The sequence below is a fragment of the Schistocerca piceifrons genome, chromosome 5 (assembly GCF_021461385.2).
Source record: "Schistocerca piceifrons isolate TAMUIC-IGC-003096 chromosome 5, iqSchPice1.1, whole genome shotgun sequence".
Classification (NCBI taxonomy): Eukaryota; Metazoa; Arthropoda; class Insecta; order Orthoptera; family Acrididae; genus Schistocerca; species Schistocerca piceifrons.
In genome coordinates, this window is record NC_060142.1 from 231,462,903 (window position 1) to 231,484,639 (window position 21,737).

Consider the following 21,737-nt stretch of genomic DNA (forward strand, 5'->3'; position numbering starts at 1 on the left):
TTTCTTGCCGTCTTCTGTACTGTGGCATCATTCCCAAACAAGGTATAAACTTTTCTGGCTCCGTCCGCTGCTGTCACCCCTCTATAGACCTCAAACAGAAGGATTATCTGAAATGTTCCGATTTCTGTACTTGGCACTATATTTTATGGCATTCATAGTACCACTCACTATCTTCAGTTTACAAAATGGCAATATGCAAACTCATATAGCAACAGTGAACTACAAATAAAAAATGACAATCGATAATTAAACTCATAGCAACCGGACTACCATCATGGAAAGCGAAATTGCTGCGGACTTACGCACCAAAGGCATAAGGTAAAGGTAATAGAACAAGCACAACTGAGCTAGTTCCGCCATCTCGAATTCATTTTTTTTTTAATTTTCCATCAGTAAAGTGAATCTAGTTTCGGTCGGCCGCGGTGGCCGAGCGGTTCTAGGCCGAGCGGTTCTAGTGAGTGTCTGCCTTGTACTTTGCCGGCCGGTGTGGCTATACGGTTCTAGGCGCTTCAGTCTGGAACCGTTCAACCGCTACGGTCGCAGGTTCGAATCCTGCCTTGGGCATGGATGTCTGTGATGTCCTTAGGTTAGCTAGGTTTTAGTAGTTCTAAGTTCTAGGGGACTGATGACCTTAGATGTTAAGTCCCAAAGTGCCCAGAGCCATACTTTGCTTTGTACTTTAGCTGACGTTCAAACTGTTGTGATGGGAGTTTTAAAATGTCCAACCTGTTTCAAAAATTTTAGGGGACGTTCTTAACGTGTTACCAGGGTGACTGGCTCATACTTGGTTTTGGAACTGGTCAGACAGTCACATTTTCCTGTACCGTTATCTTAGCTCTGCTGTCGTTTTACTTGTGTTCCATTCCCTTATATAGTACCTTTCACCCTCTTCATTGATTTATGGGGCGTGGCATAGGGTGATTCTGTAGATCAACAAAACTGAGGTGGGAGTGAGTGAGTGTCAATTTTTAGGATTCGATAAAAAAAAGGTTTGAATAACCCCAGAAGATAGACGTCGACTGCAGATATTATACCACAGATACAGTCCCTTTGACTCTTCAGAGATGTCAGTAAACTCTCCCAAAGATGTAAACAAACATGCATGAGCAGCGACTATTAGACTGAGTGGGTCCGACAGCTGGTCAGTTCCCGTCATTGCACCAGGAACGAGGTACACGGCTCGTGTTGTCTGTAGTTCAACAAAGCCTAAACGGTCAATACTGCGGTTCGATCCGTCCGAATCGTTACTTTGTGCCAGGAAGGGCTCTGAACAAAGGAAGTGTCCAGGTATCTCCCAGTGATCAAAGCGATCTTGTTCGGACATGGAGGAGACACGGAGAGATAGGAACTGTAGATGACATGCCTCGCTCAGGCTGCCCAAGGGCTACTACTGCAGTGGATGATCATTACCTACGGATTATGGCTCGGAAGAACCCTGGCAGCAACGCCACCATGTTGAATAATGCTTTTCGTGCAGCACAGGACGTCGTGTTAAGACTGAAACTGTGCGCAATAGGCTGCATGATGCGCAATTTCACTCCCGACGTCCATGGCGAAGATCATCTTTGCAAACACGACACTATACAGCGCGGTACAGATGGGCCCAACAACATGCCGAATGGACCGCTCAGGATTGGCATCACGTTCTCTTCGCCGAAGAGTGTCACATATGCCTTCAACCAGACAATCGTCGGAGACGTATTTGGAGGAACCCGGTCAGGTTGAACGCCTTAGACACACTGTCCAGCGAGTGGAGCAAGGTGCAGGTTCCCTATTGTTTTGGAGTGATATTACGTGGGGCCGACATACGCCGTTGGTGGTCATGGAAGGCGCTGTAACGGCTGTATGATACGTGAATGTCATCCTCCGACCGATAGTGCAACCATATCGGCAGCATATTGGCGAGGCATTCGTCTTCATGGACGACAATTCGCGCCCCCATCGTACACATCTTGTGAATGACTCTCTTCAGGATAACGACATCGCTCGACTAGAGTGGCCAGCATGTTCTCCAGACATGAACCGTATCGTACATTCCAGGGATACATTGAAAAGGGCTGTTTGTAGACGACATGACACACCAACCACTCTGAGGGAACTACGCCGAATTGCCGTTCAGGAGTGGGACAGCCTGAATGAACAGTGCGTTGATGAACTTGTGGATAGTATGCCACGAAGAGTAGAGGCATGTATCAATGCAAGAGGGCGTGCTACTGGCTATTAGAGGTACCGGTGTATACAGCAATCTGGACCACTAGCTGTGTATGGTGGTGCAACACGCAATATGTGGTTTTCATGAGCAATAAAAAGGGCGGAAATGATGTTTATGTTGATCTCTTTTAAAGTTTTCTGTACAGGTTCCCGAGCTCTCGGAATCGAGGTCATGCAAAACTTTTTTTGATGTGTGTATTTCTTAAGCTGGTGAACACCTAGGCGATGGGCGCCCGTAAACTACAAAAACACACACACACACACACACACACACACACACACACACACACACACATACAGCCTTACCTTTGGTCTTGCTCGGTGTGCAAAACACTCACAAACGCAAACTGTACTGTTTGTCAGCCGAGCTCGTTTATGGTGGAATGCTACGACTGCTTGGCAAGTTTATTGATTCAAGTGCTTCCAAGCTGAATGACAGCAAAAAATCAGATTTCATTTCTCACCTGAGCAAATGGATGACTCAAATCCGACCTCATCAAACACCACAGCATGGAACTTCACACACACATCTGCTCCGGAGTACACCTGTTGTGCTATATGCAGACTGAGTGAAACCTGCGCTGACAAGTCTGTACTTTGGTCATCTTTGTGTCGTTAGCAGAGGCGGAAGAACCACAGAAATTTTTATTAACAGCAAACCCAATACAGTCGATTGGGTTCAGCCAGCCATACATCGGCCGTCAACATGCCGTCGGCGGACGTGTCGTCATACCAGCTCACGCGCCGGCATCCAGGAACGCTGGGTTTAGAACTTCTGTCAGTTACCGCTCGAAAATGGTCTTCTGTAGCAATTGTACCTGCCATTGTTTCTATTCATGTTCAGATTACAGCTCAACACGACTGTCTAGCGAGTCTGTATAAGTTTCTGTGCTTCGTTCTGAATTAACGTTGTAATCACAGTATACCGGAACTGATATTTCGTGTCTGTGTCTGGCTGAGTTTTTGAACGGTAATAACATTCGAATTTGGGAGCCAATATTCTACTCTCGCGGCTAACTAACTTACGTCACAGCACCACTTTCAAGTAAACTGAATTATTTATTTAAGAAGACAAAAGTAAAACTAGCAATTTGTGCCGGAATACAGTCAAGAAAGTCCAAAATATTTATTTTCTCAAATACAGGAATTTAAAAATTCTCTTGCAATGACTCCAACGAATTTTTACGCCAGAAAACCGGGTAGAAATTTCTGAATAGCGTTTGCGGAACACACCCGGCAATGTGAGCGCAATCAATTTACATTTTATATGCACCTAGAAGACAAAAACACAAAGCAGAAAAAGCGGGGAATGGGGAAATTGTAAATAGAGGACGTACCCACAAGTAATATTTGAAGAAATTTAAATCTACAACCACACAGACGTGTAGGCAAACGAAATTCTTAATAAACAAACAGAACTAAAACATAAAAAAATCTGAAAATTTTAATTGATATTCTAACAGAAAAGGGATAATATTTCTTTTCACGAAATATAAAAAACAATATAATAGTCAACACAAATATCTTTGTACGAGAAGCGAAAGAATTATAGTTACACAATCACTGGAATGTACTGTTTCGCTGATTTTTCGCAAATAATATTTATTGTAAACATTTAAGCATCACTGGAGAAAGCAATCAAATATTTGTGGGTGTTGTTGCAAACGTTTTCGCATACAAAAAATTACTATTATCACAAAACCTGAGAGATAATCTATAGGACGCTCCAAGATGCAAATTTGTAGAATACATCGTAACATCTGAGAAGTAAAGCAAACAACTACAGTCACACATGTAAGTCATTTCCTATTATGTTATACCGTATTCAAACACAAACGAAGCAACCTTAGGGCTATAATGTAGCATACGTTGTAAAGCTAGCAGCTACGAATATAGACGTAAGCAACATACGCGAAACGTACCATCATTTCATTATCACTTGAAAATGGCAAAACAGTTGAAAAGAGCTCCTTGTGACGTAGATATGACAAATTAATAAAACGTGAATTGCAGCAAACACTTGGATGAAAATATACGAGTATATAACAGTCGTTCTTCGACTTAATACACCCTGAGATAATCAGTATGTGTTAGGAGTCCTGAAGTGACGTCGTGATCACGTGGCCAACTTATAGACATGAAGCGATCCAGCATTACGATCTTAAGCTACTTCTCATCCAAGATATAATACGATGTTTCTCACTGTCATAATCTTACCCACACCTGGTTCAGTTTGCATCTTAGTTGGGATCCAACTGCAGGAAGATTGCTGCTGAATCATAAAAAGCTTGGGAGTATGTGTAATCGTTTTCCAAATACTTTACTACTCTACCAAGGTAAATATAATGATTCCATGGATGTAAAACACAAAACAGCAGTGTTCTTAAAAAGCAATTGCCAGTGAACCTACATGTTAGCCATAATTTCCCAGTTTTCCATGGTGTGAGAAGTGTGGTGGAGGAATTAATATGTTGCATCTGTACATACGGTTTGCTTCTGGCTACAATCCATGCTTGTGTTGTCCAGGACAGCTAAACATCTGCACACTAAAGCAATCTCTTGTAGTAGCCTAATCTACAAGCTGAGTTGTATACTCCTGTCACTCCTCCATTTTCTTAAGCAGAGAATTTCTAGGTATGGTGCCACTGCAGCCATGAACAAAAAACTGTTCCAGGAAAATTGCGGCTTAAAGGATACAGCTTCAGTAAGTTGGTTGCTGAATCGCAAATAGTGTTGGAACCTGTGTAATTGATTTCCATGTAATTGCAAAACAAATACTCATTAAATGTAATTATTCCTCAGGCTCTAAAAACCTAAGCAACGAACGTAAAAAGGAATTGATGGTAAACCTACATATTGGCTATAATTAGCGGGATTTTCCCATTGCGAGACTTATGTGAGAGGAAGTAATATATTGCAGCAGTAAAGACATATTGCTTCCTGCTATTATCCATGCTTAAGTTGTGTAGCGCAGCTAAATTAGCAACTAACAAACCCTTATTCCATCAGGCCCAAAATTATCCACACTAACTGGAACCAAGCTCTCACCGTCTATGTCGTGTGTGTGTGTGTGTGTGTGTGTGTGTGTGTGTGTGTGTGTGTACTTCTACGTATAGACCGTGGTAGAGCGTACTTACCTACCAGTGGTTCTACTTTATAATTTGAATGGAGGCTTAAAACCTACAGCAAATAAAACTCCTCCAAATTTAGGAAATGCAATTTAGTTGTGTAGAAAAGCCATTACTTCAGCAGGGCAATAGCATAGGATGTGTAACATTTCCACTTGCAAGTACCTAGAAGCTGTAAACAGAGTATGGACTACAATCTTTCCACAGTTCATGATTGTCTAGGAAGCGTGCAATTTCGGGTGTTCTTATTACTGCAGAATCACATTACTGCTACAAACATAGTTTTTTTATACTCAAAAGCAGCTAATCGTAATTCAGTAATATCCAAATGTTAGATAGTATTGTTCCAGGCAGCTGATCGATTTTAATGTCAGCCCATCCCACTTTGTAGCAAGAGTGTATTCATATATTTAAATAATACACTACAGCAGTTATTAGACAATAGGACACTGACAGGCTGGCACTGATTGACTGTCAAACGTCTTTGCTGCTCTGGCGTAAGCCTCAGACACATGACTGCTACGACAGCTGCCCTGGACCATGTGCAGAGTGCTGTGACTTGGTGGTCACAGTAACAAGCCACACGTTACAGCAGTTTCGGACGAACCACGAACTTGCATCTCCAGTGTAGTGCAAATTGTCCAGAATTACAAAACCACTCACTCATCTTTTATGACCTCTATGTCTGAAGTACCATGAAAATGAATGTGCACATAATTAAACCACGCCAAACGTCCACCCAGAGAAGAAACTTTCCTCAAGACACAGTGGTGACTGACGAAGCTAGCACTTACTGATACTAAATATCACGTACATATGGACTGTGAATAACATTGTTGCTTCTCTGGTAGTCTTCCTCTTGTAATCATAAGCCATGGTGGATGTTAGGTAGTCACACATATCCATTTTGTTAGAAAAAGATCCAGAATAAAATCTTGCATTGCACTATTGGCCAGCTGCACTTTACAAGGCATTGCCGTAAGTTTTTATACTTCCTGTAAATGGTTTCCGCCACTTCCCTGCTAAATTGTGTAGGAGAATAAGGCAGTTATGTCTTGACACCACGGCCCTAGAATGTGTCTTTTCACTATTAAACCATGTACATGTTTGCCATCCCTCTCCTATATCTAATGGTTATATTAAAGTTATGTACTTAACTACAGTGCAGTCTGTAACTAACCTGGATCTTGTGTTTACCTAGCTGAGAGCTCATTTGGCTTTCAAACTTGTTCTGAAGCGTTTAGTAGACAAACTACTGGGCTGTTATATTTAGCAACAAAGTATTTCTCGCGCTTCTCTGTTCATCTTGATTTCAGTTTACCAGTGAAAATAGTGACTGCATCCACCACTGGAAAAGAGACTGTGACTAAACGCACCTTGAGAAATTCCTCCCACTATTTAATGCTTCTCTTTACTATTACAGTCCCCACGTTCTGAAGGAACCAGTATTGAATGTTAAATCTGTTCATTCAAATTGGAACAGTTATACAAGATAATTTTAAATACCAGAATGACCCTGACATGATGTTTGTTGACTTCCTTTCAGTACTTAAGACTGTTCACACTTCAGTTTAAGTTAATGCTTATCATTTAAGCCTAGCAATACCAACGCGTTTTCCAAGACGTGTATTACCAAGGAGAGACAGGAAGGTGTATCGTACGTCCACCACAAAAAATAAAAAATCTCGTTAATTGTTGTTAACTTTTATTAACAACATACTTTTTAACACGGCATTAATGTAGAACTACTTCTACATCACTGCCGTGTTAAAAAGTATGTTCTATCTTGTGACACATAATGAGTATATCAAGGGGAGGGATGCCTCATGGCCACTAAAAAAAATTTCATTAATTCTCGTTGACTTTCATTCACAACATACCGTTTAAGGATATGAAGATGTGTAAGAAGGTTCCTGAACCTGAAAATATGAATTTGAACGTATTGCAAGAAGTCATAGTAACTACTAACAAGGGAACCTCCCCATCGCACCCCCCTCAGATTTAGTTATAAGTTGGCACAGTGGATAGGCCTTGAAAAACTGAACACAGATCAATCGAGAAAACAGGAAGAAGTTGTGTGGACAACAAAAATAAGCAAAATATACATACTGTGTAGTTCATGGCAAGATAGGCAACTTCAACAACAGTATGAGTTCAGGAGCGCCGTGGTCCCGTGGTTAGCGTGAGCAGCTGCGGAGCGAGAGGTCCTTGGTTCAAGGCTTCCCTCGTGTGAAAAGTTTAACTTTTTATTTTCAGACAATTATTATCTGACAAACTCTTATGTTGTCATCACTTTTTGGGAGTGATTATCACATACACAAGAAAACCTAAATCAGGCAAGGTAGAAGAATCTTTTTACCCATTCGCCAAGTGTAAAAGTTAGGTGGGTCGACAACATATTTCTGTCATGTGACGCACATGCCGTCACCAGTGTCGTATAGCATATATCAGACGTGTTTACCTATGGAGGAATCGGTTGACCTATGACCTTGCGATCAAATGTTTTCGGTTCCCATTGGAGAGGCACGTCCTTTCGTCTACTAATCGCACGCGTTTGCGGTGCGGTCACAAAACACAAACACTAAACTCATTACAGTGAACAGAGACGTCAATGAACGAACGGACAGATCATAACTTCGCGAAAATAAAAAATTTAAAATTTTCACTCGAGGGAAGACTTCAACCAAGGACCCCTCGTTCCGCAGTTGCTCACTCTAACCACGGGACGACGGCGCTCCTGTTCTCAGATGGTCGCCAATGTTGCCTATCTTGCACATGGACTACTCAGTTTGTATACTTTGCTTATTTTTTTCATAGTTCCACACAACTTCTTCCTGTTTTCTCGGTTGATCTGTGTTTAGTTTTTCAAGGCCTATCCACTGTGCTAACATATAACTAAATCTGAGGGGGGTGCGATGGGGAGGTTCCCTTGTAAGATTTAAATTTTTGTGTTAAGATTTATGTAATAATTGAAAAAGCTTACGGTGTCTGGTATAAGAAATCACTAAAAACAAACATTTTTTTCAAAATTTCAAAATATAATGTACATCATTACATAACAATATTTTCAAAAGGTGAGCATAATTTAGCCCTCCCCTCTCCTTGGTATAACGAGTGTTGATTAAAGAAAATACACTCTTCAAACATTTTAGAAAATGTCTTATGCAAATGAACTTGACTCGAAAGAAATAGCAAAGCTACACACAAACCTACATAATATTACGATTCCTTAAGAAATCGCTCAAGCTACTGTGGCTGCTGTTACAGTCTTCACCGTTACTTTTGAACGTAAGAATTAAGAGGAAGCAAGCAGATTTTTAAATGAAACAATAACATTCTGTAGATGTAAACGATAATATATTGAACGAAACATACTTCATCGCAGAATGAATTAAACTCAGTCTTGTCCTTCTTTACATTAATGACAAATTAAAAGGTTCGTAGCTTGCTTTATTAATTACAGTACAGTTGATGGTGTGATGCCAAAACACACATCTGCAAGTTCTTCACGTGTGTGGTAAACGCAATATGAGAACGGGGTCGCCATGGCTGTACAAGTCTGTACATAAGGCGCCCAAAAGAAAATTTCTGTAAATCCACGTTTTCTCGAAAATGAGCTGTTGCCACCATTTTGTTCTCTATACTGTCGTCTATCTACTGTGCCTGTAAAGCTCGAGCAAAACAGATTACAGCTTGTGTCTACCTTAAAACGTACATTTAAAACAGCCTACAAATGCAAAATATGGTATACTCACTTATGACTGCAAAGAAACGCTGAGTAAACCCATGGTATGATAAAGCAGCAGAACTTGGCGTATCCTTAGCAAGTGCCTTTAACCAAGAAGATCTGTAGATGCGCAACTCGCTTTGTACTTGTTGTGTATTTTGTCTGCATAATGGTGTTATCCTAGCTTATTACTTAAAAGACCCTAATTTTGAGCCTACCTGTGGCAATTTCGTCAGGTTGTCCGCCTACCACACGCTACCATGAAACAAAAAACTAACTGTTACCTAGCCACACTGGAGCATATTTCTAGGATTATCTCGTTTGAGAATGAATGGAGAACGTATATAGTATTTTCTTTCTTTTTTTTATATTAAGTACCAAGAGCTATTTATCATTTCCTCCATAACCTTGGATGTTAATGATGGAATACAAGAACAGTCGTTGCCAAAAGGGAAGACTGTAAAAATTCAGCAGCTCTGAGGGGTTTATCTCTAAACTGGGTCACAGGGCCTGGCACATCTGGCTTGGCTCATCATGGACTCAACTAAGCTACAGAAAAAAAAATCACATACAAATCCTCTACCAGTAAAAGAGATGATTAATACACTCGTATACAGCTTCCTCTGACCGTTTCTGATGTTACTGATCACAGTCATCAAACAGGAGTTAAATTCAGGTATATAAATCAAATTACGATTGGTCAATGACTTGCAGCAGTATGTCAATCGACTATCGAGTACCAGTGTTATCAAATATAAATTGTCTCTCATTCCAGACATGAATGTCAAATCTTTGGCGTCGATACATGTAGATGTGCTTCACGAACCCATGTTTGTGGCGTTCGCTGAATTGTTACTTAAGTCACCAGCAGATTACCCAGTGTCTACTTGCTTATTTGGACTGACTAAAATGAAAAGAATTGCAACACATCGTTATGCGTACTTAGTTTCAGTAAAGAAAAACGCTGTTATTATGGATGAGAGTAGTGTGGAAATATGTTGGCCATTGGGTGTGTTTAACGTTACTAGAACTTTTCAGATAGTGGTCACAGCACTATCTGAGAACATACACGTTTAGCTTATTGTATTTTGAGAAAAGTCGAATCGGTATCTTCAGAGACATGGGAGCATCGTACCGACAGACTTCACAAACAGCTTGCTGGACTCTAATGACGGTAGAACGACTGATGACGAGATGGACTCAGGACAATAACGGAAGGAAGAGTGGGCAGTGGTATTTCCAGAAGGCCGACTGCGGTGGCCGAGCGGTTCTAGGCACTTCAGTCTGGAACTGCGCGACTGCTACAGTCGCAGGTTCGAATCCTGCCTCGGGCATGGATGTGTGTGATGTCCTTAGGTTAGTTAGGTTTAAGTAGTTCTAAGTTCTAGTGGACTGATGACCTCAGATGTTAAGTCCCTTAGTGCTCAGAGCCATTCGAACCATTTTATTTCCAGAAGAACTTGAGCATGAGAATATCTTAGCACTTGAAAGTTCTCTGAAGAAATGAAAATATGTGGAAGTTCTGTTTCTGATAGTAAGATCTGAGCAGTAATAATAAATCAACTGTCGTAATGAAACTTGTACTGTCATAATGTGAAAGCAAAGCTGCATTGTAATAATAATTAATTTTCGTAATGCAAAGGAAAGTCTTTCATACTGTAGAAGTTAACAATCTGATTGGAAAAATTTTGAACAGTATAAACTGCCTGAATAATGAACTTTGACATAAAACCTATGACAATTAGTTTTGCAAAACTGATCACAGAACTAAAAGTGATACACAACACAGGAAATCTGACTGTCTGTGAATGACATAAATTGGCCCTGCGTGAATAAAAAAAAAAATTAGGTGTTACCTCTATTCTGTGCAAATCTGGATAACGCGTTGCAGTACTGCTCTATCTTGCGCGTCGCTATGCTACAGGTGCAAATTACTACATCTGCACAGAGACAATAGTGAGGTGCAATGAATTCTCTGTTAGTTGTAAATCGAAGTACCAGGTGATCAAACAGTCACTATAAATTTGAAAACTGAATAAGTCACAAAAAATGTAGGGAGATAGGTACAAATTGACACACATGCTTGGAACGACATGGGGTTTTATTATAACCAAACAAATACAAAAGTTCAAACATGTCCGACAGATGGCGCTTCATCTGATCAGAATAGCAATAATTAGAATAACAAAGTAAGACAAAGCAAAGATGATGTTCTTTATAGAAAATGCTCAATATGTCCACCATCATTCCTCAACAATAGCTGTAGTCGAGGAATAATGTTGTGAACAGCACTGTAAAGCATGTCCGGAGTTATGGTGAGGCATTGGCGTCGGATGTTGTCTTTCAGCGTCCCTAAAGATGTCGGTCGATCAAGATACACTTGCGACTTCAGGTAACCCCAAAACCAATAATCGCACGGACTGAGGTCTGGGGACCTGGGAGGTCAAGCATGAGGAAAGTGGCGGCTGAGCACATGAACATCACCAAACGACGCGCGCAAGAGATCTTTCACGCGTCTAGCAATATGTTTTTATTTTTTTCTTTGTTCTAATAAAACCCTATGTCATTCCAAGCATGTGTGTCAATTTTTACCTCTCTATCTACATTATTCCGTGGTTTATTAAGTTTTCAAATTTATACTGACTTTTTGATCACCCAGTATACTATTGGAAAAATCATAATCAGTTAAAAATTGTAAGAGAAAGGTAAGTGAAAAATGAAATATGGGCATAAATGACAACACAAAGTTTTTTTGTTTTTTTTTGTGAAACACTGCTGAAGGCTGATGTTGAATTTTATCAACGTCTTAACATTCAAACAATACACTTTTCTGTCCTTCAAATCTAGCAACTCTCAGTACAATAACCAAGTTAGTCCAGTGACACAGCAGTAACGAAAAAAAGTAACATCAACATAATACTAACCTCTCACATTTCACTTCAGAAATCAGTTTACGTTACAATCTTGATATAATCATGTTCATTAAACACATTGATAAACTGAGACTTTACATTTGAAACATAACATTACCATTGCTTCCTCACTCTAACACAGCTTAACATTATGTGGTGACTGCGCCCTCACGCACACCAAAGATAATAACCTAACTTCTGCGATACAGCTTTGCAGCATCGCTGCTCGCTCACAGTCGATTCAGATACCAAAATTATACATGAGACCTATCGGGCAGTTCAATACTCTAGTGAATAAACCTACGGTGACAACTGGACCGAAAAGAGAGGCAGTATCACAACGAGCCTTCTGCAACAGACACTGGAACTCCCATGTGTCTTTTACCACAGCGACCACACCAGAGACAACAGAGAGTTGTGTGGTGCAGGACCGGAGTCAACTTGCACACTAAATAGCATTCTGCAGTCTTAAGCGATGGATGTCACTTCCGTTTGTGGTCGTAGGATCAACATGTCTGTAGGCGACCTGGTGAGAAATCACACGAAGCAGAGATTTACGAGACCTATGTCTCTGCAATACTGTGATTACGGCGTGGAAAGTTAATCCATATGACAATTGCTTTGGTAATTGCTTAAGGAACCCTGATTGTTTGCCTGAATGCCTCGAGAATGTTAAACCGGTTGTCATAACCCTCAAGAGCAGGGCACATAGTGGCACAGAACTCCTCAGCATGGCATTTGGAGTCTTAAACGCTGCAAGGAACACAAAAGTGTATTCATACACTTTGTGCTCACTACTCACACTGCTGTTGATGATGGACATCATTTCTGAACAGAACTAATGTTCACTTTGTAACTCTTACATTTTTGTGAGGATAATACACTACCGGCCATTAAAATTGCTACACCACGAAGATGATGTGCTACAGACTCGAAATTTAGCCGACGGGAAGAAGATGCCGTGATACGCAAATGATTAGCTTTTCTGAGCATTCACACAAGGTTGGCGCCGGTGGCGACACCTACAACGTGCTGATATGAGGAAAGTTCCCAACCGATTTCTCATAGACGAACAGCAGTTGACCGGCGTTGCCTGGTAAAACGTTGTTGTGATGCCTTGTGTAAGGAGGAGAAATGCGTACAATCACGTTTCCGACTTTGGTAAAGGTCGGATTGTAGCCTATCGCGATTGCTGCTCGCGTTGGTCGAGATCCAATTACTGTTAGCAGAATATGTAATCGGTGGGTTCAGGAGGGTAATACGGAACGCCGTGCTGGATCCCAACGGCCTCGTATCACTAGCAGTCGAGATGACAGGCATCTTATCCGCATGGCTGAAACGCATCGTGCAGCCACGTCTCGAACCCTGAGTCAACAGATGGGGACGTTTGCAAGACAACAACCATCTGCACGAACAGTTCGACGATGTTTGCAGCAGCATGCACTATCAGCTCGGAGACCACGGCTGCGGATACCCTTGACGCTGCATCACAGACAGGAGACCCTGCGATGGTGTACTCAACGACGAACCTGGGTGCACGAATGGCAAAACGTCATTTTTTTCGGATGAATGCAGGTTCTGTTTACAGCATAATGATGGTCACATCCGTGTTTATCGACATCGCAGTGAACGCACATTGGAAACGTGTATTCGTCATCGCCATACTGGCGTTATCACCCAGCGTGATGGTATGGGGTGCCATTGGTTACACGTCTCAGTCACCTCTTGTTCGCATTGATGACACTTTGAACAGTGGACGTTACATTTCAGATGTGTTACGACCCGTGGCTCTACCCTTCATTCGATCCCTGCGAAACCCTACATTTCAGCAGAACAATGCACGACCGCATGTTGCAGGTCCTGTGCGGGCCTTTCTGGATACAGAAAATGTTCGAGTGCTGCCCTGGCCAGCAAATTCTCCAGATCTGTCACCAGTTGGAAATGTCTGGTCAATGGTGGCCGAGAAACTGGCTCATCACAATACGCCAGTCACTACTCTTGATGAACCGTGGTATCGTGTTGAAGCTGGACGGGCAGCTGTACCTGTACAAGCCACCCCAACTCTGTTTTACTCAAAGCCCAGGCGTATCAAGGCCGTTATTACGGCCGGAGGTGGTTGTTCTGGGTACTGATTTCTTAGGATCTATGCACCCAAATTGCGTGAAAATGTAATCACACGTCAGTGCTAGTATGATATATTTGTCCAATGAATACCCGTTTATCATCTGCATTTCTTCTTGGTCTAGCAATTTTAATGGCCAGTGGTGTGTGTAAAATGACACACCACAGCATGTGGGGCATCTACAGATAGCACCGTAATCGCCGTTCATGTGGCATTTGACGAAGTGACTCAGTTATGTGTGTGTGAGTTGCGTTTGCGTGAGTGTGTATGTGTTTGTCTGTCGTCTAATTTTGACTAACGCCTTGCTGACCGAAAGCTAGATTTGTGACAGTCTTTTCGTTGTGCTTATCTGTGACTCAGCACCTCCACTATATGATGAGTAGCAACTTTCCTTTTCACAATATTGTTACTGATCATAAATTACAGCATACTGTAAAGTTTTGTAATTTGTTGTAGTAGTAATAATCAATAAGACCCCATAATTGTGCATTCCAGTTTGTAATTTGTTGTAGTACTAATAATCTGTAAGACCCCGTAACAGTGCATTCCAGTAGAAGACGTAATTCTCGTCATCACGTAAACACCCAGTTGCAAATTAAGAGGTTTAGAAACGCATTTCGCCTACTGAACTGAGCGAGCGAGAGGAATCAGATTTGGCGTTGTCATGTACGCAATGCGGCCTCTCAGTCCCACGGGCCTCATTGGTGCTTGTTTCATAATTTATTTCTCTCTACGGTCGTTCATTTTCATGTTTCCACTGGCTACGGAACAATAGTTTTTATATGTTTTTTGTGTATTACAAAAAAGTAGTATACGACCTCTTTGGACTTAATTCCAAGATTTTGGAGAGTTACCCGTAACTGTGGAGAGAGACCAAACCTGCCGCGGGTTACCGTGGGGCTACTGACACCGGCCCTTACGGACACCCTTATAGGTCACTCGCCAGCACCGCCAGGGCCGCGTACCAGCAGCCGCAGTTTCGGAAGCAGCTGTGAGTGACGTCTTCAGCCGCATTCCGGCGCTGCGACACCGAAACCGGACGCCAAGCACTGCGCAGATCGCTCACCAGCACCGCACGGCTATGTATCGGGGCCCACTCCACCTATTGCCCGTGCAACCTAAGTTGAAAGCGGAGCTGTGGCGGGTGGGAGCGACCGCCTTCACGTTCGTTCTCATCAGCCATAAAAAAAAATAAAAAATAAAAACGCACCGGGTCTCGACTTAGTTTGCGCAGACAATGGCCCTTTTAAACTCTGATGGGTTCATTTTTATGTTCGCTACTATGGGAGTGAGCATCGACAGAAACAAGGAAGGAGAGAAGTTCCAACGGCTGGTGGCAGGAATCCAAAATGCACACTGGCAAACAGCGGGCAGAGCAGCAGTGACAGAAGAGCCAATGACTGTGAAGTCAGCATGTTCCGGAAAAACCATCGTCCTCCCAACGTAAGTGAAAGCTGTCGATTCAGCAGTCAGGGCATCGCCAGACTGGCTCACATGTTACTCAATAGGCCCTCGCCTACATTCTAAGAGCCAATGACCGACGTTAAGAAGATTCTTCGAGAAGCTTTACAACGTGACAGAAGAGGCAATGAGCGTGAAGTCGTTCACCTCCAGCTAACTGAAATGAATAAATACGCGAGACGCACTGGACCCGACTAAAGAAGAATAGTTTGCAGTTCAGTTTCGGAGCTGAAGACCGTCATGCAAGAAGAGACTACATCATACACAGACGCACCAAGTCCGCCGCTGTAATGGAATGGCAAGCAGCAGCCTCGGCGCCAGAAGACAGAAGTTAAAAGGTATTTGAAGACTGATTTTTACGTACCCGGGTGACTCGTGAGGACGGGAAGGAGACGGCCTCACATCAGCAGTCACCTGTGAGCTGGGATGAAGATCTGAGAGCCGAATACTGGCAAGATGGAGTCCGTTGTTCGAGTCCGGGACACTGGCCTTCCCCCGCCGCGCCGCTCCGCTGGCCGACGCACAACACTGACACACGCGGCCGCTTAGAGAAGAGAAACACTGGGACGCCACATCACCATCCGATGCACGACTTCGTTCTCAATAATTAAACGGGCCACCGCATGAGGCGCGTCTCCAGTCAACTGGGTGATAGGCGACACAAGAAACACACCGCCAGGCGTAATCAGACGCCGCCGCTGCTGCAGAAAGGCTTCGCAAACGACACAGCTGCCGCTCTACCAGCCAGGACAATCCAGTAAGAAAACCGTTGTACAAATCTTCAATAAAAGTTATTTTATGTAAAAATGCTGTTTCATTCTACCTCATACCCGAGCCAAGGAAGAACCCACCCTGCCCACATGTTGTTACGAGAGAATTTATTTAGTAGTTTCACCCAGAGATAATGCTTTAGAATCAAATGCCCTTTGCAGTAATGCTCATCCTGACGAGTGACTAGCATCAAAAAGAGAAAACCCAGTTACATTTAGTAGCAGAAGTGTTACACTGTATATAACACTTCCAAATTAATAGAATTCTTTATTTCTAAGAAGGGAAGAAACGTAACTTAAATCCTCGTTATGAAGTGGCTTCCTGTGCTTCGTGTGCCTCCTACGTACAATTACTTGTCACTATTCCAACTCGCAGAACGCAGGCTAAGTATCAGCTTTCTATTACTCAGTATTGATGCTCCCTAAGTCTGCTTACCGAACTGGGCCGACCACCGATGGGCGTCTGGTTAAATAAACTCTTCATTAATATACAATTGATTTATGTCTGTTCCGTAATTTATGATAATAAGATAACAGCGTCATTGTTTCCGACAGCTCGTTTAGGGGGCCCTGTAAGTGTGGTGCTGTTCGCTGTTTCCACTTGCGCGCGAGTCAGCGTCGTGTTGAAGCCGTTTCTCGGTGCTGCGCTGGTGGTGTGCAGTCGATGCTTTACGACTCACGTTTATTATAGGCCACATGCACCAAAAGACTCTACATTGAATCGTTGATGAGATCAAGAGCACAGAGTTTGCATTGCTAAACTTTTGTTGCTTTCTGGGTGACCACAGTTTCTTTAAATAAGGCGACCAGGTTCAATCGCACGTAGCTCTCACTTTCAGGCAACATAAACATTACTGCTATCAGTATAGCGGAGTTTCATTCAAGGAGTAATATGAACAGATCTACTTCTTTTAGAGTACAGAAAAAGAATAACTCAGTTTATTTCTCCCTCAAAGGTACACACAGAATAAAACTCTCTGAAATAGCTATTCACTGAAACACTGAGTTTGAGGCAAAACATTTTTTTATCATAGCTGTCAGCCTGTGCACTCAAGAAATGCCTTCAGGAATTGACTTGTAACCCTAGATTTCCTTGGACACATACAAACCTACAGCTGTCCCATCTCCAGACCTACAAAACCTACTGCACAATTCTTTGTATATTAAGGGAACCTGAAAGTAATGTCGTTTATTTACACTAAATTCCAAACGATAAACTGTTTTTATTTTTAATCGATAATGCAGTCGACCTTCTCATCGGCAATATTTTGTCACTTGGTGTGCAAATTTCCACTGGCGCATTAAGAAAAAATCTGTTGGTTTTTGAGCAACATATCTGGAGATGGAGTTTTGGACATCATATCAATTTTCTTTTTGCTAAGTAGAAAGTGATGTAGCGATCTGAATAAATGGTAATCCGCTGGCTCGATATCAGGCGAGAACGGGGGATGAGATAGTATCCCCATCTCATTTCATCAATTTTTGTCCAGGGTTCCTCTCGTGCGGTGAGATCTTGCATTATCGTGTTGCAGAATAACGTATTTTCTCTTGAATGTCGGTGGACGCTTATGAAGTAAAGATTGGTCTACTTGATCCAGCTGTTCACAGTAAAAGTCTGCATTCACATTTTGTGCAGGTTTCATCATTTCAAAATGAACGAGCCTGCGAATACTCCAACAAACACCCAAAAGCGACTTGTTGTGTGGTACGAACCTGGCTAAGCTGTGCTTCGTGACGATTCATTCTGAGAGAGACTCTCTTTAACGTTCTGGATTCTCATAGAGGACCCATTTCTCATGTTCTATGATCAAGCTATCGAAAAACGGATCTGTATCCTGTCGCTGAAGCAATAAGTTGCATGTGAAGAATCAGTTACCTATATATTTCTCTTTGCCAATTTGCTGCAAACGTTCTTGGATAGTCGATCTGTGGCATCACGTATCGATACCTTTCCACTGGCGTTGTACATTGGGTAACGGAAATGCAAGTTTCTGTTACACACTGACAGTGTTCGCGCTGGTTCTGGCGGACCCAGTGGTGAATGTCCGCTGGACAACGCCTCCAGCGGCTCTGGACTTGGAGCGCCCTCTGCCATCGCAGTACAGGATGGTGAGGGGCAGCGGCAGCTTCTCATCATCGCACTCGGAGCCATTCTGCTACAGGATACTTCGCAGACGCCACCTAGCCGCAGTTCCGACTCCATCGTTCGTGCTATGGTACAGAGAATCTTTTCCTTGTTGTCAATGATAGCTGGACTTTATTTCCTTTCTATATTATTTGTAATGAGTCTTGATACGCTTGGAGAAATACTAGTAAACCGGTTTATTGTGATAGTTTGTTCACTATTCATTTGTACTCCTGTTTAGCTTTCCTACGACGACAGTTGCTCCACCACTCCGTAGCCCATGTCCACATACGAAGTCATACCTAACTAAACTAGTTACGAGTACTGAAACCTACAAGTGGCAGTCTTCAAGTGTAATTCTTCCCATTCTGTCTTCTTTTTTTTATTTATTTAGCCTTCGGCGGTGTTCTCAGTGTTCCTCTTTCTTGTGGTCGATTTCTAGGTTCAATAGTTGCTGCTTTCGCAACCCTTTTTGGTCTCTCTGTGCTGTTGTTGCGTTTCGCTGTTTGCGCATTGCTTAATTGTCTAGTTATTTTGCGCATTGCTTAATTACTGTGGATACCAAGCCACAATCGTCTTTTGCGGTGCCTTCAAATGATGTAATTGATCTAACTCAGTTTATTCGGTTTCAGAGTCAACAAATGGCGCTACTATATGAAGTAATGAATCGTTTCGTGAGCTCGACGAGGCGAAGGAAGACTGGACAGAGTATCTCACACATTCAACGCGCACCTCGCAGCATGTCACCATACAAGGTACTGACAATCTTTCTTATTTCTTGGCAATGGCGGAAGTCATCATGCACCTCTTATAAGTCATTTCCCGTGTCCCGCTCTGAGCTAGTACCATACGAGGGCCTATTAGAGTGCGAGCCGGCCGCTGTGGCCTAGCGGTTCTAGGCGCTTCAGTTTTGAACCGCGCTGCTGCTACGGTCGTAGGTTCGAATCCTGCCTCGGGCATGGATGTGTGTGATATCCTTAGGCTAGTTAGGTTTAAGTAGTTCTAAGTCTGGGGGATGATGACCTCAGATGTTAAGTCCCATATTGCTTAGAGCCATTTGAACCATCTGCTACTCCTTCACTCAAATTTAATTCACAAACAGTGTATAGCGTGTTTTCCAAACACCACAGTGGCCTTAGTGCAAAGGAATAGCCTAATAGTAATTCTGGAAAGGCTCGCAACGCGTCTGCAGTGCTACTTGAAAACAACTTTTGTGTCTCTATTGCTCGACATTCCGTCCGTCTGCAACTTGACACTGGAGCTTCAATGACTTTGCTCAGTTGTAGCGCTTCCGAGTGGTTGGCAAAGCTAAGTTGAGTACATCGCGCCATATGCTGACACCATATAACGCTCAAGACATTTCTGTCTTAAGCACTTGTAGTCTTCCAGAACTTTCATCCACGAAGATGGGATGAGGTCCTCACTCGTCTTCACATAGGCCACAGCCCTCTGACGTACGGTTTCTCGCTCTGGCGAGAGGACCCTCCAATGTGTGGTGCTTGTGGCGTACATATCACTGCACGCCGCATTTTACTAGACTGTGATTCGTTTTCGGACGAGAAGACAGCAGTACATTTCCCAGCAGATCTGCCCTCTATTTTAAGTGACCTTCAAATGAATGTTGTGTGGGTTGCAAGGTTTTGTGATGTTTGCAATTTGTTTTCGAAAATTTTAGGGAAGTGTTTTTAATTCTTTTTTATAAGCGGTCAGTCAGTCACATTTCCCTGTGCCTTTCTTTTTGCTCTTCTATGGTTTTGTCAGTCGTCTTCTGGTGTGGAACACAGATTTATTGTGTGGCTCAATGCTGCAGAGGTGGGAGTGAGTGAATGTGTGTCATTTTACACAGTTCCTGCTCACTATGTGCAACACATTTAGCGATTTTATCCACTTTCGTGTGCTGTAATGAATTTAATGGTGCTACAACCTCGCTGTTGAGCATCCATAAGCTACAAACACATACACGCGCGCGTTTTTCAGCACTTGAAACATATCATTAACATCCAGGGCATCCACCCACTGCAATAACATTTGCTTGCTCACTGTGACTTCTCACTCCCACGCATTGCGAGAGAATTGTAGGCTGATTAATTCCTTCGCCGCTCAAATAGTGGCTCCCTTGGATCACTTGCTCAGGAAGAATGTTCCATTTGTTTACTCGCAAGCCTTTGCTTCGCAGCTGTGAACAAAGTTCAACGTAATTATTCACTGATAATGGTGTCACTAAGTATCACTAGTATCTTTTTGGCAGAAAATTGTACTTGATGACTGACCACAATCTACAACCTTCAACTCGCCAGTGCAAATGCTGTAACAGTGGGCTCCCATTTTTTCAAATTACCAGTATGAGATTGTGTATCGGCGCATTTATAGTGTACCAAGGTAGATGCTCTGTGTCGCCTCCGTGATGGTCCAGATTTTTGCTTTTCGCTGGTGCATTTATGCACAAGACATAGAAGCTGTGCGTAGCTATCTACCATATCACCAGAAAATTGCCCAGGCCACAGAAGCGGCTTGTGGTTTGTAGATTCTGTTGTACTACGTCTTCACTGGTTGACCTCATTCACCCTGACAGATTCGTAGCTCTGTGGCTCGCCGATATTTTCCCTGTCAGCACGAGCTTGGAGTTCACCAGTGTGTCATTTTGCTTCACACCGATAATGATCCGTCATGTGTTGTGGTACCCAGGGCTCTCCAGCCTGACGTACTTCGTTTGTTACACGAATGTCACTAGGACAACGTTTATACCAAGCAGTTGGCACGACGCCAGTGCACTTGGCACAGTATGTATGCGCAAACTGAACAGTTGACTTCTCAGTGACAAGCCTGTGCTGAACATAAGTCAGCACCACCTATGTGGTTCCTCGAATGGCTCAAACATTGAGCACCTTGTCAGTATTTGCACTTGGATTTCACAGGCCTCCCTGGAATATATGGTGACTCACAGTCATTGACGCTTTCAGCAGTTTTTCTTTCGTGGTTCCTGTACACTCAACTGTGGCTCGATTCACAGTCCTGGTCTTGAAATCGATCATTTGCTTCAAAGGCAAACTTGTGACGGACCATCATTGATGGAGTTGTTACATGGATTGCACCACCGCACGTTGCTTCAGTTGCTGCACTCGCTACAGCAGAAGACGCCCACACTGCTCAGACTGGCGTGGCATCAAACTAAAGATTCAGTCTTTCACAGATAGTATGATGGATAGAGGCGCTGGGAGCAAGGTACCAGTGTATCTTTGCTTTGACGTAATCTGTTTCTTCTGCAGAGACTAAGAGGATTG